The following is a 23,798-nucleotide window of genomic DNA, read 5'->3' as shown; positions in this document are numbered from 1 at the left end:
ACATGTGCAGGAAATTGCATAAGGTGCATTTGCATAGTTTACATTACAGCACATGCCACCTAGCATAATATGAATAATTGCAATACGTGGAGCAGTGATATAAGTAGTTCTTCTAAGCTGTTCCCTAGCCTCCATTCTTCATAAAGTGTAAAATGTGCAGAGATAGTTCTGCAAACAGACGTGTACAAAGCACGGAATCTGGTTTGATACAATACCGATATTGAGACGCATAAGAGTATAAGCGACCAGCCATGCTTCTGCAATGTTTATTACTCCAGAGCACATGCAATTAACCGGAAAAAATCACAGGCGGTTACGATACTCCCTAATACGAAATTTGAGTGCAGTTGTGCACGTGTTGTCATTTCGCAGTGTATTGGCTAGCATAGACAATCGGTCTCGTGCGGCATGTTGGAAACGGAGTAAAGTATGGTGCCACTGCCTTGCTAATCTGGATATTTCTCATGCGCGTGATTCACAGAAGCCGCCGCCAACAAACCTCCCAGACATTGCGTGCTATTCTGCACCATCTCGTAGCTACCGTCGCCGCACGTCTCTTTTCTTCCTATGCTTTCGGCATACACTCCTCTGCTTTCTGTCTCATGGTTCCTCCACAGAACACCTATATAAACTTAGAGAAGATAAACCGTACCTTCCACAGCGCAACGGAAATAAGAGTAGCGGTGGCGTTGTGAACTAAAGTATGCGACCGACAGATGGCGCTGGCAAAATCAAAACTAATATCATCATCATTACGTAGTGAGCAATATGGCCGCTACGGTTGTGGCTGCTGGGGTTCGTTGCGTTGCTCGCTCGCTGGTTTCGGATCGGTGTTCGTGTGTACGATACTCTAAAATGACTACCGATACCTTTAGTATTCGCTAGGTGACCAAGAGGCCTCAACTGTCAAAAGAAAACATGTCAGACAAGTAAGCTTACATTGTTTGTTGTTGTCAATCGTGAATGAAGCAGTACATGCCCACAATTTTCGGGCAGGTCAGGTGAAGCTAATGCTGTCAATTACTCAGTTTGCAACATACAGAAACACAGATAGTAATCTATTTAACGGAAGCATAACTTCAATTGTTAGAAAGCGCTCGTCCTTGTGTTTCTTCTATTCTTCGTCCCTGTTTGTTTGCGCACAAAAATTTTAAGATGAATCTATTTAACGGAGTTAAAAACTGAAATCGAGCGAAGTTTTCTCATTGTGCTTGGCGTGCCGCTGAAGCAAGGACAACGATATCGTGCTCGGGCACACTCATACTTGTGTTGCGTACAGTGCTGTTTGGCGTGTTTCATACTATACATATGTTGGCTGCCTTCGACGATTTCAACTAGATTAAAAAAAGAAACACAAGAAATGCTTGGCATGGATGTACTGTAAGTAAGGTAAGCTCAAGCTGCAATGTCGCATTGTTTTCATAACACATTGGCGATAGGCACCAAGTGTAGAGGGAAAAAAACGTTATGCTCTATTTTAGATCACATATTGTGTGTTCTTGAAATGTTTGCTGCACATTTAGTGTTCAGGTGCAGCAGTAAAGGTTTTGACACAATCGGAGTACTCGTAGGAAGGCGAGGAACGTTACGGAGACGAGAGTGCTTACAAGGACCTCTGCAAATATTGTGTATAAATAAGGAGACTAAATAAACATATAAGTATGGCCAACTAATGCGCGCGGATGCTTGTAAAATGCAAGTTACGGTTTCATGTTGAAAAACATCTCGGTTTGCGTGCTCAAACAATGCAGAAAGGTTACAAGGAGATGAACACTTCAGTTGAGTAACAGAGGTGAGCAAGGGAAGCCTCAGCATGTAGCCAACGTTTCAACAATCAAACATATTTGTGAGGGCCGTGACGAAGATAAGTTCCCATGCTGAGGCTTCCTTCCTCCGTTAATTGGCTGAATGTTAAACCAAACTTTGAGTACATTTCAAAAACTTTTTGTGAACACACTGTCCTCAGGCATGTCATCTCCTATTTGAAGAGAAAGAAAAATAGATTTGATTGGTTTGTCATGTTTGAGAAGTGTGGAGTAAGCCATTTGTGTGAAGTTGCCTATTTTAGCCATCTTTTACTGTGCTGGGCTAGCCTAGTTACTGATTTCATGCAAACTGTACATGAGCCGTTTGTAGTTAAGAAATTAAAAATGTAATATCCAGATCTAGTTCTAATCCTATCACTTACCACCTTAAGAATGTTCCCTTAGATTTTGTCATGTCTTTTAAATATATTGGTGTACACGTTACAAATAATTTAAATTGGACCAATATGGAACCTGCTCGGGTACTTACAGTGCAACTTTTCCAAAGCACTGTCTATTTTAAAGCTATACCTCTACAAGACCCTAATATGCTCAAAACTTGAATATGCATCTGCAATATGGGATCCTAGTCGCGTTAATCTTACTACTTAACTTGAACTAGTACAATATATCTCTGCTCGTTTCATTCTTTCTAAGTATAGTCATACAACGAGTATAACCTTAATGAAACTAGCCAGCACTTATTCTACTAGCTAAACACCGCAGTCGCCATGTTTCACTATTTCATAAAAATTGGCAGTGGCTTAGCTCGGCTATGCCAGGATATACGTAGCGAAAGCTAAGGCCTAGCATGGTTAGCCTTGTTTAATCTTGATTGCAAGCGCAGGTTAGTCTGGTTGGCTAGCTTTGCTGCGGCGTTTATCTAGTCATGCGGCGCGCTGTTCGTCTGTTTCCTGGGCGATTCGTTTGCTCTTTGTCTCGTTCCCATGTCGATTCCAGGCCTCCTCCTGCTTATCAGAATTGTCGCCGTCCATACTGCCGCCTCAACTGTGGTTGCAACACACGCGAGCTCTCTTTTTCTATCCTCCGACATGTTATCAGGCATGCGACGCAGCTGGCGAAGCGAGCAAAGGCGAGCGCAACGACGAGGAACGCGTGTGCCATCATACCAAACGGCGGTCGCGGAAAGGCGCGGCGCTGTGCAGCGGCGGAACAACTGTGGTTCGGTGCTACTACACTGTAAACAAGAAAACACCCAGATGGGCGTTTTTTGCTTGTCCTCTAGCGCATTCCCTTTTGTACATCTTTTTGCTCCCATTGAAAGGGCGTACGATAAAACTCCCATTGACGTGGGCATTAATTGGGCACACAACGGGGGTACCTAATACGCCCACTTCAACCCCCCCCCCCCCCCCTATTTGACTGGGAGGTACAATGGGAGTATTGTGAAGGAATTAAAGGCATTTTAGTTTAGGTGCGGCAAACTCGTAGCGAAATGCATGGTGGCGCGGGTCACGCGCTTACGCAGTACCAGACGGAACACCGCAGGCCGAAATGTCGAACGCCGGCGATCAAGGCTCAAGGGAACTCGGCCGTCCGTGAGCTGCCACCCGAGCAGGCGTCGCACCTGCTCGGAGCGAACGCCGGCGTCCGACACCTTGGCCTGCGGTGTTCCGTCTGCTGCTGCATAGGCGCGGCGTACCGCCACGAAGCATTTCGCCGCGGGCTCGCGACACGTGGTCCAATCGACGGCACAGGGCCACCGCTGAATCGACCAAGTCACGCGCACACGTGGTCCAATGGCGAATGAACCCGTCACCGCATGTCTTCATTTTTTTTTCCCTTTCGCTGATCACAGAGCCCCTCTTTGCAAAGATTTTATACAGTCGTCCTAGCTTATCGGCAGTGCCTCCGAGGCCAGCAAACGCCTTCGAGAGCAGTTGCTACTTGCTGAAAGGAAAAATGCACGAGACACACTGACAGTGAAGAAAATTTATTTTACACCAAATGTAAGAAATATAATATGTTCCCTTCCGGGCCCAAAAGAAAGCACATTTCTGCCCCAGTAAAACAATTGTCTGGATTTTAAAAAAGAGCACTGTGCATTGTAAGCATGCCAGTTGCTAGTATTCTACATGTCCTAACACAATGAAATTAGTAAATGAAAGAAATGCTAATAAATCTTATCTCCTTTCATACTGAACTGTAACTACAGAGCCATGTGTTTGAACTGTTACTTTGTACTGACACTCCACACTTTTGCACAGACTATATATTGAGCCCGCTTGACTAAGAGTAAAACTTCATTTGGCCTAGTTGGTACATAATTCTGAACTTAAAACTTACAGCGCAAACACCTAAGACGAACCGCAAAAGGCAGATACGACACACGCTGGCGCTAACTGACAACTTCTTTATTTCTTCGTCGTCGATGCATATATATGCCCTAGGCCACACAACTGCACAGGCGCACACATTACATTACAGAGATCTCCCAAATTATCACATATGCAAACGTAGGAACTCAAATTCAGATGGGTGCAGGGACAAAGCTATGTCACTGATGCAATTATCATTTTGCCTTTTTATGTGGTAGGCCTCTAAGGCAAGCCGCGCAAGCTCATTCATGCTTTTGCCAAGAATCGACGTCCCATCAAGTCGTGCCTCACAATTTTTGCAAGAGTTTATATGCGCAACAATGTGCACTCTTCTATCTACATTTTTGTTTACTTTTTGTGCATGTTCCCTGCGCGGTCCCTTAAACACATAAGGTCATCTATCAACTCAAGAAAATTGCTTGCAGGCATAGTGTTCCTTTGACGTTTTCTGCACCGAACAAGTTTTTAAAGCTATGCTCCCGCACCTGCGGAGAGGGCAGAGGAGGATGCCAAATTCGGCATGATGCTTCATACGTGTTGTGCGCGGTCGGCGTGGTTTATACCATTCACTCTCATGTGGTAAGACATAGCTTGGCTAGATAGGGCATTGCGTCAATGAGCGACTCAGGGAACATGCGCAACAAGTAAACAAAAATGTAGATAGAGGAGCGCACCTTGGTGCGCATATAAACTCTTGCAACAATTGTGAGGCACAACTTGATGGGACGTCGATTCTTGGCAAAAGCAAGAATGAGCATGTGTGGCTTGCCTTAGAGGCCTACCACAAGAAAGGCAGGGCGATAATTGCATTAGTAAGATATCTTTGTCCCTGCATCCATCTGAATTTGACTTCCTACGCTTGCGTATGTGATAATTTGGCAGATCTCTATAATGTAATCTGAGTGCCTGCGCGGTAGTGTGGCCTAGGGTTTATATTGCATCGACGACGAAGAAATAAAGAAGTTGTTAGCACCAGTGTGTGTCGTATCTTCCTTTTGTGGTTCGTCTTAGGTGTTTGTGCTGTAAGTTTAAGTTGCTTGACTAAGCCATTCCTAATTAACAGTGGCTGGTATAATGAGGCCGATCAGTGGTATTTTGCATGGACTAGCACACAAATATGATAAATGTCAAAGTACTAAATTAAGAAATTGGGACTCATCACAAACGAGCTACATAATTTAGCGCTGGATTTCTGAGCAAGCTATTAAAAATTATTGTATTTTACGAACCAGAACCCACCTTCTGATTATGACACATGCCATAGCGAGTAACCCCGAATTAATTAGGACAACCTAGGGTTCTTTAACATGCACCTAAGTACACGGGTGCTTTTGCATTTCGCTCCCACTGAAATGCGGTTTTGTTTAAGACTACATTTACGAAAGTTCCAAACACGATCCCCCCTATATTTTTACAGTGGGTGCTCTTTAAATGGAGCCTCAAGATGCCAGGGAAATTGGTTCCATTTACCAGGCATTATATTTACTGAGAGACATTGCAGAGAGCCAACCAATTATCAGGATGGTGTCCTATTTAAGCGGCAGTTTCGAAGCTATTTTCGTTTATCGGGACTCCACTGTAGCCCATAATAGTGGATGAGTTGTGTTCTGCATGGACACATTAGCATGGCTACCATGTTTAGTTGAATATTGTGCAAGCAGCAACATTTCACTGTACCCAGTGCAATATATAAAGCCAGCAATGTAACATGTTGCAAATGCAGCCACGAACAAGTACCTTCCCTGATCATATCCAATAGCAGCATCTTTAGACGAAATTAGTCATGCTTTCTCCCGTTTAAGTGCCTTGTTTTCAGAAATCAAATCCTCCTTATCACATTGACCTCCAATTGTGTCATTCCCCGAGCTGAGGTCATTTGAGATTGCATTTAATTGCCCTTCAAATAGTATACTGGTCTTATTTAAAAAGCACATGGCATCACAGTGACCACCTAGACATAGAATTCGAGCTGCAACACAGTAGCAAACATTCTGAGGTAGAAGTCTAACTATTCTTTTGAATTTGGATGCATGCTCAAAACACTGCTATGCAATTGCAGACAGGGCTGATAGTGTGGCAACCAGGACAGATTTAACGGACATAAAGGAGCAAAATTGTGTGAGCTTCGAATTATTATTCTCTCTGAGGAACTATGCTGTCCAATTATAAAACGGGGATCAAAATAAAGTAATTGGATAGCAAATATGCATTTCATTAAGTAAATAAAATACTGTTCATGCTACCTTCCAGGGTGCACACTACATTCCCTTTCCTTGAATGTGAATTTGCTACTTTTCCATGGGTTACCAAATGTATAGGTGTATTGTTGGTCAAGGGTGGTGGAATGGATATAGGTCTCAGGCTAGAGGAAATATTTCGAGAAGGAGACTTGCCAGGTTGAACAACGAATGTCTCAGGCTGGAGCCATTTGGTTCTCTTGCAAAGATGTTGCCTCCAGCTTGAGACTTCCTTTGTTGGACAACTGTTGATGACTAATTTCGCCATCTTTTCATTTACCCTCGTCTTATTCAACCTATTGCTCCACGCAGGAGCTGCACTTTCTTTAAAAAATAAAGATATTAATGAGCTCAAAGGCTTTGTGCATGGCTGCATCCCCAAGTGCAAAAGTTTGTTTTCAATGAATGACAGAGTTGGTACCTTTCTTGAGAATTCAATAGGAAGAACCAAAAATTAAGCTAACAGACTGGTTATGACGACAAGTAAACATAAATTGATGTGGAGTGCCATTTCTTCATTTTGCACCAGGCTTGGGGCCAGCCAGACTTCTTCCTAAAATTGAGAAAATTTTTCTAATGAAATACATATTAAGAGTATTTTCTTCATAATCTGAAAATTTAAAAACATGGTTATTTGGTTATTAATATTTAGTTGGGAACAGTGCGAAGGACACTGACGAAGTAAGGGCTTATACAGTAATGCCACATAGTGCTGGCTGAGAACAGATTCAATTTTAGAACAGACAAACAGTTAAGTACTTTGGAATGCTTCCTAAAAGCCATAAAAAACCAAAGCAGGAAGCAGTTGTACAAAATAATGTATGTGCATGAAAAATGCATCTGATCATCGGTTCGCAGACATGTATGACATTTGCTTGTCAGTTAACAAAACATGTGTTACACTGAAACATTTCTCCTACAATTTGGCAATTCTGTGGGCTTTCATTATTGCTCGGGTCAGTTGGTTGCTGTTGTTACTGCTACTAGTGTACGGTGAAGTGTAATGTAGATGGGCAAGTGCTACTGACAACTATGAACATTGGCAAATTTTGCTGCACCAGGATAACGCATGCATTGTCCCGCTGCAGCGAAACTTTCCAGTAAACATTCACAGTAGTCTGTACCACTTTCCCATCTGTCTCGCCTCACACTGTTCCATCTATAGCGCTTCACCATACTGTAATATGCACCACCGACACAAAATTCTACCCTTCTGAAGTTCTTACTGGTACTTCGCACTCGTCACATTCAGGCCGCCAGGCGTACTGAGCCCAATGCATAGACTGGCAGCTCCTGTCATGGACTTATTCTGGTGTAATGGCACCACAGAAGCAAACGAAGACAAAGACATGCAGGACACAAGTGCCTAACCTCAAGTCTCGCTTTAACAAGAAAACAGACATCATATACAACACATAGTGACAGGAAGTGATGTCATTAATTCAAAAACAAATTCTTTGTGCAATGTAACTGAGAATGACTGATGCATTTGTCCTTTTCGTGCTAATCTGCCAAAGCTTAATTATCTTATGTACATCTGCTCATAATTTCTGGCTACGAGTTTTGATGAACCCAGGAACGAACCAATCTATTTTGCAGTGCATCACTATGTGCGAATGAGAGTTATTCCACACAAACTTCATTAGCCGCAATCCCAAATTAATACAATGTGTGTATGCAATGCAAGCATGACTGGATGGGAATGGCTGACTGTACATAACCTCCGTTGCACAGTGCACCGCCTGCAAATTGTGCTGCACCCAACAAATTAATTTGTTTTCCTGGCTTGTCTTTTTTTCTCATCAGAGCAAATCTCTCATCACATGTTTCATACAGAAAAAAATTTTTGCCCGTAGAGACCAGCTACACAATTACCCATGAAAATTACAAATGCATACGAAACAACTGCAACCACTTTTTTACTTCATCTCATTCATTATATTCCATATTCATGCCTAATTTAGTTGCGCAAATCATTGTTTTCTCAGGCCCTTGTTAGGAGAGTTTTGTGCTGTAATAAAAGGCAGAAGCCAAAAAAAGGAAAAGGTTGGTTGTGGTTGAAGCACAATAGGCATCTAGTGAGCTAGGCCGCAAGCGTTGTGTAGTCTGCTGCCATCATAAGGCCGTGCCTACATTGGACAGATGGGATGCTCTATTAATGCGAAATCAGGGAAATTGGAGTATGAGTCATCCGTCTGAAACAATCCTCCATCACACAATGTTGAATACTGCAAAGAATGTGACTGCGGTCCTGTGTTCCACAGAACTTGCGTTGTAGCCAGATATTACAACCTGACAACATGCAAGGTAATTGTGGCTTGCAACATTTAAAAAGAATGACGAATGTATCAGTGATCCATTAGTTGCACTGCATAAAGAATTTCTTTTAACAGATATCATCACATCATGTCTTCACCTGTTATTAAATATTGCCTGTTTCCTTATATTAAAGCTTGAAGTGAGATCCGGTGCTTGTGTCATGTGCGTACATATCTTTGTTTACTTTTTGTGGTGTCATTACACCAGAATTTATATAACCAAATGGCCACACACTGCTTTTGTCACGTTATAGTGGTGCTTGCAAAGCCTCCCAAACAGCAGCCTATTTGGTCAAAACATGCTTTTGTAAATATGCTCTTCCAAATAGAAAAGCTATCAAGAAGGTAACAAGAATCAAGAGCATTAAGTTAAATCCACTGCAATGCTTTACTTTTTTGCCTTTATTCCTTACACCTAAGTGGATAAGAAAGAGTGTGAATATTACAGAAATGCACTAAATAAGTTGTTGAAATTATGCAAAAATGTTAACGCAACTAAGCATAGATTTATGTGCAATAATAGACACCAGTCTCAGTTTCTTTCCTTCTGACACAAACATAGTATATCTTATTCCTTTGGCATGAAGGAAAGCATATGTAGACCAGACAAGCTTATATTTGAATGAGAGCCTTCACGATTAAGCACCACTATAATGTGACCATAAGAGTACATACACTGTAAACAGTGCAGATGACAGCCCAAATTTCATAAGTGCAACATGTTAGCGAAAGCAGCAACCATTAACCCAGAAACTAATCAAATCCCACAAAATAACAACAAGAAAAAAAAAGAATAATGTGTCAGCGCAGCACCTGTTCTCAGAAGTTACAGAAAAGTGGTATGCTTGTTAACAAACCTGAAACCACGGCACATTTGTTTCTGACCACCCCCTGCCTCTTTATGTGCTTTCGTGCCTTTGACAAGGCATTACTGGATATTTATTTGCTTGTCTGTTGCAAAAACACATCAATTATTAGTCAGTGCACAGTGCACCATGCCATTTATCTATGTGGACTCACTTTGTGTCCTTAGCACTGCTCTCACCTATTCTAAACTAAGGATTGCAAAAAGACTTGTTCTACTTAAATCTACATGCCTTAATATGTGGGTTCTGCAGTTGAAATAGGGTAATTATAAGTAAAATGCATGACATGTTCTGATGAACTTTGTTTTCATAATCTAATTGTTTATTTGGGCACATAACCAGTCAGATCATTTGAGCGGGCACGTCCTGTGCTACCGGGGCTTAGCGGAGAGACGAGAACTAGGAGTCGGATTCCTGATTAATAAGAATATAGCTGGTAACATACAGGAATTCTATAGCATTAACGAGAGGGTGGCATGTCTTGTTGTGAAACTTAATAAGAGGTACAAAATGAAGGTTGTACAGGTCTACGCCCCTACATCCAGTCATGATGACCAGGAAGTCGAAAGCTTCTACGAAGACGTGGAATCGGCGATGGGTAGAGTGAAAGCAAAATACACTATACTGATGGGCGATTTCAATGCCAAGGTAGGCAAGAAGCATGCTGGAGACAAGGCAGTGGGGGAATATGGCATAGGCACTAGGAATAGCAGGGGGGAGTCATTAGTAGAGTTTGCAGAACAGAATAAAAGGCGGATAATGAATACCTTCTTCTGCAAGCGGGACAGCCGAAAGTGGACGTGGAGGAGACCGAATGGCGAGACTAGAAATGAAATAGACTTTATAATCTGCGCTAACCCTGGCATCATACAAGACGTGCACGTGCTCGGCAAGGTGCGCTGCAGTGACCACAGGATGGTAAGAACTCGAATTAGCCTAGACCTGAGGAGGGAACGGAGGAAACTTGTACATAAGAAGCCGATCAATGAGTTAGCGCTAAGAGGGAAAACAGAAGAATTCCAGATCAAGCTACAGAACAGGTATTCGGCTTTAAGTCACGAAGAGGATCTTAGTGTTGAAGCAATGAACGACAATCTTGTGGGCATCATTAAGGAGTGTGCAATAGAAGTCGGTGGTAACTCCGTTAGACAGGATACCAGTAAGCTATCGCAGGAGACGAAAGATCTGATCAAGAAACGCCAATGTATGAAAGCCTCTAACCCTACAGCTAGAACAGAACTGGCAGAACTTTCGAAGTTAATCAACAAGCGTAAGACAGCTGACATAAGGAAGTATAACATGGATAGAATTGAACAAGCTCTCAGGAACGGAGGAAGCCTAAAAGCAGTGAAGAAGAAACTAGGAATTGGCAAGAATCAGATGTATGCCTTAAGAGACAAAGCCGGCAATATCATTACTAATATGGATGAGATAGTTCAAGTGGCTGAGGAGTTCTATAGAGATTTATACAGTACGAGTGGCACCCACGATGATAATGGAAGAGAGAATAATCTAGAGGAATTCGATATCCCAGAAGTAACGCCGGAAGAAGTAAAGAACGCCTTGGGAGCTATACAAAGGGGGAAGGCAGCTGGGGAGGATCAGGTAACAGCAGATTTGCTGAAGGATGGTGGGCAGATTGTTCTAGAAAAACTGGCCAGCCTCTATACGCAATGCCTCAAGACCTCGAGCGTACCGGAATCTTGGAAGAACGCTAACATAATCCTAATCCATAAGAAAGGCGACGCCAAAGACTTGAAAAATTATAGACCGATCAGCTTACTGTCCGTTGCCTACAAAGTATTTACTAAGGTAATTGCAAATAGAATCCGGAACACCTTAGACTTCCGTCAACCAAAGGACCAGGCAGGATTCCGTAAAGGCTACTCAACAATAGATCATATTCACACTATCAATCAGGTGATAGAGAAATGTGCGGAATATAACCAACATTTATATATAGCTTTCATTGATTACGAGAAAGCGTTTGATTCAGTCGAAACCTAAGCACTCATGGAGGCATTGCGTAATCAGGGTGTAGACGAACCGTATGTAAAAATACTGAAAGATATCTATAGCGGCTCCACAGCCACCGTAGTCTTCCATAAAGAAAACAACAAAATCCCAATAATGAAAGGCGTCAGGCAGGGGAATACGATCTCTCCGATGCTATTCACAGCGTGTTTACAGGAGGTATTCAGAGACCTGGATTGGGAAGAATTGGGGATAAGAGTTAATGGAGAATACCTTAGTAACTTGCGATTCGCTGATGATATTGCCTTGCTTAGTAACTCAGGGGACCAACTGCAATGCATGCTCGCTGACCTGGAGATGCAAAGCCGAAGGGTGGGTCTAAAAATTAATCTGCAGGCAACTAAGGTAATGTTTAACAGTCTCGGAAGGGAACAGCAGTTTACAATAGGTAGTGAGGAACTGGAAGTGGTAAGGGTATACATCTACTTAGGACAGGTAGTGACTGCAGATCCGGATCATCAGACTGAAATTATCACAAGAATAAAAATGGGCTGGGGGGCGTTTGGCAGGCATTCTCAGATCATGAACAGCAGGTTGCCATTATCCCTCAAGAGAAAAGTGTATAACAGCTGTGTCTTACCAGTGCTCACGTACGGGGCAGAAACCTGGAGGCTTACGAAAAGGGTTCTACTTAAATTGAGGACGACGCAACGAGCTATGGAAAGAAAAATGATAGGTGTAACGTTAAGGGATAAGAAAAGAGCAGATTGGGTGAGGGAACAAACGCGCGTTAATGACATCTTAGTTGAAATCAAGAAAAAGAAATGGGCATGGGCAGGACATGTGATGAGGAGGGAAGATAACCGATGGTCATTAAGGGTTACGGACTGGATTCCGAGGGAAGGAAAGCGTAGCAGGGGGCGACAGAAAGTTAGGTGGGCAGATGAGATTAGGAAGTTTGGAGGGTCAACATGGCCACAATTAATACATGACCGGGGTAGTTGGAGAAGTATGGGAGAGGCCTTTGCCCTGCAGTGGGCGTAATCAGGCTGATGATGATGATGAAGAAAACAAATTCAACACACTGGTTTATACTGGTTGGTGCTCTATTGACTTTAGTACACACATTGAACAAACGACAGGCAGTGAGGAATACCAACAACCACTAACTTCCACACAGCATTCTTGGTCACATGTACACAATATAGCTACAAAAACCCAAATGAAAGTAGACAAAGAAAAAAGTACATTTTAACAGAAAAAGAACAAGACAAAAAAACTTCTTTTGGTAGCTAAGTCACAATCAAGGTGTAAATGACAGCTATAGTTTGGCAAGCACACGTGTAGTTACTTTGCTCAGTTCCTCGATATCCCAATTTCTTGTTTGACAGCAACACCAACGGGACATCTACGCATATCTATTGCACATGCCATTTTTGCTCGCTCGAAAATCCTTTCGTGGTTATTCATTTAGTGCCTGCTTCGCCTGTACTGGCATTGCAGGGGGGGTATACATTCTGTGTAATGTAACTTACATTCAAATCAAGCACACAAAGCAGGGAGGGAATTATCTTTGAAAACTGTGCAAACAATTGCAGGCTGAAAAACCTTGCAGTCCCTTTGGTCCAAGGAAAAAACAATGTGAGGCATCACCTATAAGTAAAAGGAAATTAATAATCCTTTTTAGTGTAATCTCTTTCTTGTGAGGTATGGTGATAGCCTGATATGAATGTCTCTATCTCTACATGTTTGGAACAGTATATGCTTGAAATAATTTTAACTGAAGAGATTTCCCAGTCTTTTAAATCCTGCCATTGCAGCTTACCCTTACTCTTAGTAATACAAAGCCTTTTAGTATGACTTCCTATTACAAATCTAATTGCCATATTTTGAACATTTTCAAGCAGACCAGCTGACTCAATATTATGGGGATTCTAGCAAACATGTACTTATTTGATTAGTGAATGCACATAAGCAAAATACAGCTGTTCTTTGAGGTTTTCGGGAAGCCAACAAAATGTGTATGGGTGGACACACGACAGCTACTACACCGATAAGCATCGTGGCCAACCAAAATTAAGTTTATTCCTATATGGGCGGGCACGGCGGAGTGTGAGCAGACAATGGTCGGCTTTTTCTGGAGTCATATACAAAGGAACCCCAACATAACGAATGCACTAAAATCAGCAATTTGGTTTGTTGTACTCAGATTCGACCGTTTAGTCAAATAAGTACATTTGCAAATGAACTGTTTTCCCATGGAAAGGGCCGCAGTCAGAAAACACAAATCTGAATGAGAAAGAAATTTTGAATTTGAGAGTCAGCGACCAAAGATACGGTTTCACGGTGTGTTAACGATACCTTCACATAGGTAGCATGAAGCAAACCCAGCCTTGCTTTCGCATCCACCCTGTCCTCTTTGATACCGCGACACACAGTGGAACGACACTATCATGAAAAGTGCTGGCAGTGGAGGCGAATGCTTTGTCTGTCTCAAACTTCAATGCATCTCTGAAACTACAGATTATGCAACCCCGTGTACTAAACACGTGGGAAGACTGTGCACATAATACCATGCCATATCAGCACGTCTAGTCTTTCCACACGCAGCAGATCACCTCTAGAACAGAGTGTGCAGGCTGCAGATGTGCTCAGCTGCGCTCACAGCCATGGCGCTAGAAAAGAAGACGCACGGACTGGGCCCTTCTGAGGGCCCCCTTAAAAGCTCAGTTTGTCATTTTTTGTTTCTGTAATAGGCTAGTGATAAAAGTGAATTTGCTTCATGCCTATTAAGAAATGTTGTACACATGGTAGAAAAATTATGAAAGCAGAACATTTTATTACTTTTCACCCCTCTCAGTTGGAATATCGTACAAATGCATAAGCAGCCATTTTTGCCTTGTTTCATCTAAAATGTTTTTTTCATGCTGAAAGAAAGGCATGTGTTTAAAGAATAAGCTTGGTTGCAACATGTATTCATATTCCTTGTATCACATTTCCTATTTTTTCTTGTTTTGTATGCCTGTAACCACTCCCCTCTCCAATGCCAATGGCCCTGAGGGTACATGAAATGAAATGAAATGAAATGTAAAGGAATTGTGTAATGTCACAAGGGTTCCTGAAATCGAAATATATTTGTGATTTCTTTGCGACTGGAACACTCAAAAGAAAAACGACCTTTTAAACAGACTAAAACAAAGCCACAGCACATGCACCCATACTAAGCCAGGGACTGTATCAAGCTGATATGAGAAGACTTTCAAGAAAGAATCTTTCCCGGTTTGGTAAAATTCTTAAAACAATGGTTAATACCTGGCCCCACGCCTTAAATCTAGAAGAAATAAAGTTTTTAAGCTACTCTGTGTTCTTTCTTGAACCCAACAAATGTGCCTAGAAAAATGGGTCAAGTCTACATCTTGTCGCATCTGTGGCAAGGTGTGAACAAAAAACTCGCTTTAGCTGGCTGCAGTGCTCTCTGCGATGAATATTCAGGCAGAAAATTGTTACCCCAGTGTGACTGTGCACCCAAGAAAACAAAATGTGGTAGACTACATCAATGCAAACGAAAAAATCTTTAGTCCATGCTTGCTGGCAACCTGTGTCTGTATTGGCCTCTAGGAGAATTGTGGCCCCCACGTGCTGGAATATTTCCGTGGAATAGAAAACATTGTGTGATACCAGCTATCAAGTGCTACCATCAAGTAGCTACCAGCTATCAAGCTATCAAAAGAGCTATAGGCAATTTTGCTGCAATAACAGTACTGTTTTTATAGCATTCGTTGTGGGAAGTGCCGCTTGCCCCTTTTGCCGGAGTTCTTGCTGAACGGCGATTTATTATCAGTTTGTTATATGTGGAACTTGAACAGCTTATATTTTTGTCTCCTCAATCCACACTTCTGCTGCACTTTTGTCAGCATCTCTATACAGGGTGTCTTGACTGAGGTCATACCAAGTAAGCCCGCTACAAGCCTTGTGTGCATCGTTTTCATGACTCTTTCGATGACCAAATTTCATTTTCAGTGACTTCATCAACTAAGTATCTAGCGGCAGCTTGAACATGGGTACTCATGAGAACTCGCACCAGGCTTGGTCAAATACGTCCAGCACTGCAGCACTGAGTAGTGAACCATGCTGTAAGAGTTGGCAACTAAATTGCCACCTTGTGATTGAAACTTTTCATCCTTACAATCAAGGCTTCAATTGCCCAGCCAGCGAGCTGCAGCAAAGGTGCGAACTATAGTCATCTGATGTCACATTCTATGTCATAGCGATAGCAGGTGATCCCTCCAGTGGTGGCCCTCAAGGCCAACAGGCATCCCTTTCTATGCACGTGCTTGTGTAGGACTGGGGAGATGGTGCCAGTTTGTTCTTCAGCATTAACACTGTTCACGCTGTATCAGGAACACATTTTCTTACTCAGTGCAATAGCCCTTGAACCTACATAATTGCCAATGAGTCCTTTGTCGACCAACCTTTCCTTTGCCATGTCATTTGCTTCTGTCTTGATGTCACAGCAACTTCAGCTATATGAAGCAATGATGGTGTTTGAGTACCCACACAGCCTTGCAGCTTTCCAACCTGAACATTGCTTCATTAAAAGCTGACATGATTTGGTCTCAGCAGACAGATCAGAGTTAAAAAGAAGCCTTAAACTTCTTTCAAGGTCATTCTAACCTTGTCAATAATCCCGTGCCTTTTGATGTGTTATTCAGCATTGTCCAAAGCAAGTCGGCTCTTAAAAATCAAAATAACAACTTTGTGAGGCCACCTACTAGGCTACCACTGTCTCTTCAGCCAGCCTGAAGTGTCTTGCAGCCATAAAAGCTGGAGTGCACAAAAAACGACAAAGAAAAGTGTGGCAGACAAAATGCTCATGGAAATCCATGTTTATGGACTGTTACACTGACTGAAAAAAATGGTGGCTTCCCAATACAGTCTTGATGTACGTAGCTGTTTCAGTCACGAATAAACAGCCAGTTGCGCAGTCCTGCACAAGCACAGTGTACAGATGCCCATGGATTAAAATTTGTTGTGTGTGCATGTGGTACAGTGTACCACATTTCATGTTCCTGAGGCTGCAGTACACTGGGAAGACTGGTTGCAACTTCAATAGTAGGCCCTTAGGGTATTGCAGCCCTTTGTTCATATTTTGCTGCAGATTGTATCAAATGCGAATGCAAACTGTTTTGCAGGACACGTCAGTTCAGTTCAAGCAATTAGACAGAGTAACCCAAGAAATAGTTTAAGCCTCGAAAAGGTCTTAATACAGTTTCTAGTTTAGTACAGGTTCTCGCCTGATGTTTTGGCTTCTTCTGCGGTATAATGCTGTTGCTTGCTAGGTACTGGTGGTGTGATGTGCACACTTTCTTGTGTTGCTATAACGACAACTTGTAAAAAAGATTTTCCTTCCTAACAAACATTTGGATACAGTGCCTGTGAGCTCATCTTTTAACCTGCTTTTCATTTGATCTGTGCATTTACATTGAACGTAAACTAGAAAATATCAGTACTGAGAATCACAAAAGAACACACCTGTGTAACGATTCCGCCAAGATCGTTGGAGTGGTCCAGCCACAGGATGCAACGCAGGTAGAAAGGCCTCCTGAGTTAAAGCAAAATAACAATCGTTGTAAGATGCGAATAAAAAATTTTATTCTGTGAGGCTTTCGGCATGTATTCTAATTACCACATTTGTATGTAAAATAGTTTTGCATAATAGCTGAGCAAGGTTAACGTCTCGCCCTGAGACTGTCAGCCAATGCTACTCATGGCAATGGTGGCAAATATGGCACATCCTTTCAAATGGAACTTTTGTGGGTTACATAAATTTAAAAGAACTTAGGTTTACATAATACATAACACCTGTGGTTAGAAGGATGTCTTGCATGCAGCACCAATGCCACAAGTGGCACTGCTTAACACTTCCAGGGCCAGACTTAGTACATAAACAACACAAATGTGCAACAAAGTGAACAGGTGGTTAGCTGCTGCTATAACTCAAAGATTGCATGCATCATGTAGATGTGAATGCAGCTCCCATCAGGAGCGAGTTGCCCTTTAGTGCACTTCACTTCTCTTCCTCTTTTGTCTACATTGCATGTTGGTGCCATATGGTAATAATGAACAAAAATTAAGCACTTCAGTTCCCATTCTTGTTTTACTACATGCTGTAAAGTCATCTAAGTGCGCTTAATACTCTTAAGAATGTACTTTAGCCATTTTGTCAATATTTTTCGCTTGGCTTCACTACACCTTAATGTAGTGCAAATTCTAGACAATGCTTACAAAAAAACCTACTCCACACAATAACACCTCCAATTTACACAGTCTATGGCTTCGAGATGTGTACATACATACTTTATACATGGTTACAATGAAAATATAAGTGGCTGTTCTAATATGCACACTTAGCATACTGCATAACAGTCACCTGGTTCCAATATGGCTTTTTGTTATCACACATAGGACGGCCACAACTATAAATTTAATTCTGGCAGTAACTTAAGCCACGGCCAAAACCTTCATAGTGCAATCAATGAAAATTTTCGAATTTAGAGCAGTTAGACATAAACAGGGCAAGTAGTTTTAAAGTGTTAAATAATGAACTGTTATGGAATATGGCGGTAGAAGGCCATGCGCCTGAAACATAGGTACTGTTTATCATATAAGCATATTCTTATATTTTTGCTTACTTCCCTAGGGATTGCATCAAACAGTTTGCTTGTGTAAATTTTGCTAGGTGGCTGTATCGTATTAGCCCTTATCTTTTCACATTTGACTTACTGCAGCTTTATGCACATGCATAAAGCTACTACTGCTACCACACTACTGCTACACTACTACCTACTACCTACACTACTACCTTCAGCTGAAGGCCAAGCACTATGCTGTCCAACATACATGCATTTAACAACACCGAACAGTAGGCAGAGAATGAGCAACTCTTTTAAAAAGTGCAGTTCTTTGGAGACACATTGATATATATCTGGAAAACAGATTTTTGCTAAAATTATAACTTAATATAATTGGTACTGAGCATAATGCATCTTGCAATAAACTTGCATTTACCGGACACCACTATACACACTGCGACCTCTGCAGCTTCTCCACAATCTGGCACAATGTGCTCAAGCTGCCTGTAAACCCTGGAAGGGGTCTATGATAGTTTAAGAAGCTTAGCAAACATGAGAAGGACCTAAAATGAAGGTCAGAGAAGCAAAGCAAATTTTTAACCATTCCTCTCTATGTTGCTATGAATGTCAAGGTTCCAGCAAATGATGTATTTGAACTGTATTTTTAATCGTGCAATACTAGAGAGCACATTTTTGCAATAATAATGTGACAGAGAAGAATGACAGAAACTAACTTAATGAATATTTTTCTAAACTTGCATGAGGTTTTCGTCATTATGCTGATGCACACACCTGCATACTTCTACTGTGAAGTCTTGTTTCAGTTTATTTTATTGTCACATAGTAATTTACACCATACACTTGTCCTGAAATACATCACGTTGGGCTCCTTCAGTATTTTTTTCTTACTGGAAACACACATGCCTATACAGGGCAAGCACTCAATACATGCAAGACTGCCACGGGAATGGCCACTCGAGGTCGACTGTTAGTACAGCGCAAAAGACGAGGACTGAAGGAAGAACACAACACAGGCGCTGTCACACAGAAACATACTCAAGGCACTTTGCGAGATTCTCAGGCTTCTTTCATGCTCTAAAAACACATTATGTAGCACATATTGAGCCACAGATAGCTGTACTGGGAAATTTTCACGTTGCTGTACAATTTTATAATTGAGACTTTTTATCTAATTACATTTGAGAAGTTATTTAATTAATTAAGACTAATTAGGTAATTAGGCAAAATGCAGCAAATCCAAGTATTTCCAAGAGACAGGAAACAACATTACATAGGTTCTGTGCAGCTAGGTGGCATATTCATATTTTTAAAAGTTTGCTAAAGTTACGTGGGATAACCTGCATACCTCCTATGGAACAGGTGTCACACCAATCACTCTAAGTAATGCCGCTAAACTAGCCATTGCGCTCAAAACATACAGGGTAAAAAAGCAAACTCTAGGTAAAAGCATACCAAGGCCTCTATTGCTGAAAAGGGAAACTGATGGGAGGCGCCCGATCTCCGGCCATGAAGCTGCTTCATCCTCACATTTGGCAATGAAACGACCGCAGCCGCAGTCCTGAAATAAAAATGAAAATTTTGATACTACAATGATCACACAGAACGCAAAAAAGCTGGTCACAAGCTTATCTTGGAGAACATCTGCTGCTACATTAGGTTTTGTATATTCGTCAGCTTATTGTTAAACTAAGCTTGCCAATATTTTATATCTTAATGGCTTTGCTCTTTGCCCAACTCATGCACATATGCACTACTTAAGCTATGAGGTGTTTACTGATCCCTTACAATGAATGGCTTCTAAGACAAATTATTTCACACAAAAGGATGCATAACTTATGAGTGTTACTGACATTGAATACCAAGGTAGTACCTTTTTTTATAGACAATGGCGGACTTGAAGCACATTTTTCTCACAGATACAGGTTACAGGTTGATCGGTCTGCCTTTTTTTTTCACCAGCAACAGAAATTTTGTTATTAATACTCGTGCAATATAGGATGACGCTGTGATGTGAGATATGATCCTGAGTTGAAAAGCGCAACTTCTTTGTGTGAATTTGGCACCTAGAATTCTATACTAAACATCTGTACCCAATACGCAGTGGCACAGCAGCAAAGTAAATAAACATTAAACAAGGTCAGGTATCCAGAGCACAGCGCCAGCTGTTGAATAACAACATTGCACAAGCATCGACTATATAGATATAGCGTAGTAAGTGCACCGCAGGCAGAGTGGCGGCCTCAGCAAAGAACACAGGCATGGAGCGACGCGCCCGTATGACCTATCACCGGCAATGCTATCGCGTAAATTGATATATCTCGTCACGGCACGGGCACCGTTTTCTGCCCGCCGAGGTGCCGCCGCCACTGGTACTCACCTGCTCCGGCCGCCGAGGTTCAAGTGACGGCGTATCCAGTAATCTGAACCCAAGCAGGACACCTGTTACCGCCAAACAGTACGCTAACAATAAAGAGGTTCTTATACTCTGACCGGCAGCTCATGCGGCGTTCACCCGTAGTGCCGTTGGAAGCTCACCACACGCTTTTAATACCACAAACGCGCCGCCGACATTTCACGCCCGTAGATCAAAGTCGACGGGCGCAGGCTCTACATGCTACGTGCCGCAGTCGCGCACTGCCTGCACAATCAACGACGTGGGTGCGAAGAGACACAGACGATAGAAAGGAGCGTACTAGCAAATCTGCACAATGCGCGCTAAGTGGGCGACCTACTGCACACAATCGCACGAGCTAGGGGATTGGCGCCACGTACGCGCCAGCTAGCAGATACCGCGCACAAAAAAGCGCCGCCGGTTCTCGCTCAAATGATCGCTGTACAAACACTCACACACGCGCACCGCAGTAAACCCTTAACGAGCCGCCACATTTTCAGGCCGCGGTTAGGCGGCGAAGCTTAGCTCACCTCGCACTGCACGTAACTATTATGGTAGTGGCTTGCGCTTCGGGGATCATGTCGAATGCTCACATCCGCCCAATTAAAGACGCGGCAAAGTCCCTCATTATATAAAATCCTAATTTTTAAGTACACTCGCTTGACTCTGAGCACTCAAGTCGATTCGATTACGACAAAGCTCGAAGAAACACAGTGATCGTGCAAAATGGTTCTGGACGGCCAACTGTCGCGCCATGTTGTACAGAGACCTTCAATAAGTCATATCAGCGCGTCTCCTCACTTAGAACACATGCACACTCATAGAACATGTAATAATCGTTCAAAGTCACTTACCGTGGAGTCTTGGGGGTTCAAAGCAGTGAGAAACATCAACCACGGTAGAAGAATGTGCCGTCGCTGGCAAATGGCTGCTCGATCGCAGCTTTCAACGCACGCGCGCGCGCTCCGAAGGCTGGTGTTCCTCCGCGCGTAGTTCCGACTTCGGCGTCCTCTGCAGCACCAAGGCGTGGCTACTCCGAACAGAAAAACAGCGCCGACACACATTGCGCGGGATATTTCGAATCTGACTGCAGAAATAATCCTACTGAAGTTGTCGCTGCGGCTGACTGCCTTGTTGGTCATGGCTGACTTATTCTTTTCTCTGTTTGGCTCGTCTCAGTTTCCCCTACGCCACCGTTATTCCTTGAAAACCCCCATTTTACAACCGCAATGCCCCATCAAATGGGGTCGGGGTACAATAATGGTTCTAGCTTATTTTACTTCTTCTCGTGGGAGTACTCATTTTAAGCTAGGGGGGGAAAATGGCATATCAACTGTTAAAACGCTCATATGGGCTCATTTGTGTTTACAGTGTAGTGACTAGGGAGCGAGAGAGAAATATCCGCGGCGAGGCGCGCGTTGTGGCGCCATGTGCCTCCTCGGAGCACCGCCACGGCGAAATCGCAAGTTCGCGGGCAGTAAAGCTTTCGCTTTAAAATTTTCCGTCATACCACACTTCACGACGACTTCATACCGCACCCGCCGTAGTTGCTCAGAGGCTATGGTGTTGGGCTGCTGCGCACGAGGTCGCGGGATCAAATCCCGGCTACGGCGGCCGCATTTCGATGGGGGCGTAATGCGAAAACACTTGTGTACTTAGATTTAGGTGCACGTTAAAGAACCCCAGATGGTCGAAATTTCCGGAATCCTCCACTACGGCGTGCCTCATAATCAGCAAGTGGTTTCGGCCCGTAAAACCCCATAATTGTTTTTTATTTTAGCTTCATGCCGCGGCCTCAATTACATTTCAAACTGCATCGATCATCGCAGTGACTCAAGAATTGATTCTTGCTACACGAGGTCTTTCTTTCATCCCCTGTACATCTCATGAATGGAACCATAAGGACCATAATCGCACCATAAGGATCAGCTCACCAGGGAAATAATCGAAGCCTTTTACATTCAGAAGAGGGGAGAGGGTTATATCAGTCAGCCATCTGCACATCTAAGCCATGGTGAGGTTGTCTTTTTGGAAGTACTCTAAAGGAAAAGAATCGTGTAAAATGTTTGTTAGGAGGGCAACAAATACGATAGGATTGCACACCATGACAGATAGGTGCCGTATTTTTGACGCCCGAGTATGCGCCGGCAAATGATAAAAAAAGTGTCTTTAACCCATTAGGGACCGGGTTCTTTTTTTTCTTACCATCTTGAAATAACTCTTATATATTAACTTATCCTTGTACTAATAATTCACATACAAAATATTATTACTCTTGCCTAATTAGTTTTTGAAATATAGCCCGTGACCATATGGTCACACTGGGCCCTTACGCTACAGCAAAATACGCGAAGTGAAAAACATTTATTTCAAGCCATGAAACATCACAAAAAAACCTACATCGCGAATAGTCGAGCACTTATTTAGTGTGATATGGTTTGAATCATGGAATACACATGCCGTCGTCATAGTTTGTGCATTGTGTGTGCATGGCGCTGTTGCAATTATCTTGCCAGTAGGTATTGGTGAACAAAGTGGGCCACTTGGTCATACCGTGTACCAGTCAGGACATCACCAGTCTTTGGGATTCTGCGTTCACCAGGTCCTCTATGCTTATAGTCCCATCGCATCAGGTAGCTTTGTGCAATTTGCCTGCGGAACTCCACCTGCGTGACGTTGAACCCTGTGCTACGAATTAGCGTCCAAGCGTTGCTGATAGATACATCACAAAGTCAAGTGAAAATCGGCCACCACCACTTTTTGCCACGGATTACAATGCTGTTGGCGCATACATTTGCATCAATCTGGTCCGTACCTCTCATAAAACTTGTACTGAGCAACACTGTTTCTTGCGGGCCACCTCGATTTGTTTCTTCTGAACACGAGAGTACCTGTCTGCCGATGACATTGGCTCTACGCCGTGAATGGTGCTTATAATCGTTACTTCAGAATTGTCTATCCAGCGGACAACAATTATCCCATTGTCGCTCAGCACGGGCTCTTCGTGCCCGCGAGGTTGGCACTTGACGAATTGGGGTCGAGCGATAGGGCACTCTTTGGGAACACGATTCTGCTTCGCTGTGCCCGTGCCTTCGTAGCCCTGTGCCTTGAGATGCCTGAGTAGCGGCATGTCTGTGAATAAATTATCAAAATAGAAAAAGAAAGGAAGGTCGTGTGTCTCTGCTGCGAGTTCATCCAACATTTGAAGAAGCGG

The 23,798-nt window shown here is 42.8% G+C and overlaps 1 long non-coding RNA gene across 1 annotated transcript; it reads right to left on the bottom strand.

The window, feature by feature from the left end:
• Positions 1–3,743: 3,743 nt before the first annotated feature.
• LOC129381697 (uncharacterized) lies at positions 3,744–21,588 on the bottom strand. Its single transcript, XR_008609809.2, has 4 exons — positions 21,439–21,588; positions 19,645–19,750; positions 17,072–17,141; positions 3,744–6,934 (listed from the first exon to the last, which is right to left on the bottom strand). It is a non-coding gene; the product is annotated as an uncharacterized lncRNA (long non-coding RNA).
• Positions 21,589–23,798: the final 2,210 nt, after the last annotated feature.

Source organism: Dermacentor andersoni, chromosome 11, assembly GCF_023375885.2.
Source record: "Dermacentor andersoni chromosome 11, qqDerAnde1_hic_scaffold, whole genome shotgun sequence".
NCBI classification, from domain to species: domain Eukaryota; kingdom Metazoa; phylum Arthropoda; class Arachnida; order Ixodida; family Ixodidae; genus Dermacentor; species Dermacentor andersoni.
Note: the sequence above shows the minus strand (reverse complement) of the source record. Positions and strands in the feature narration are given on the sequence as shown.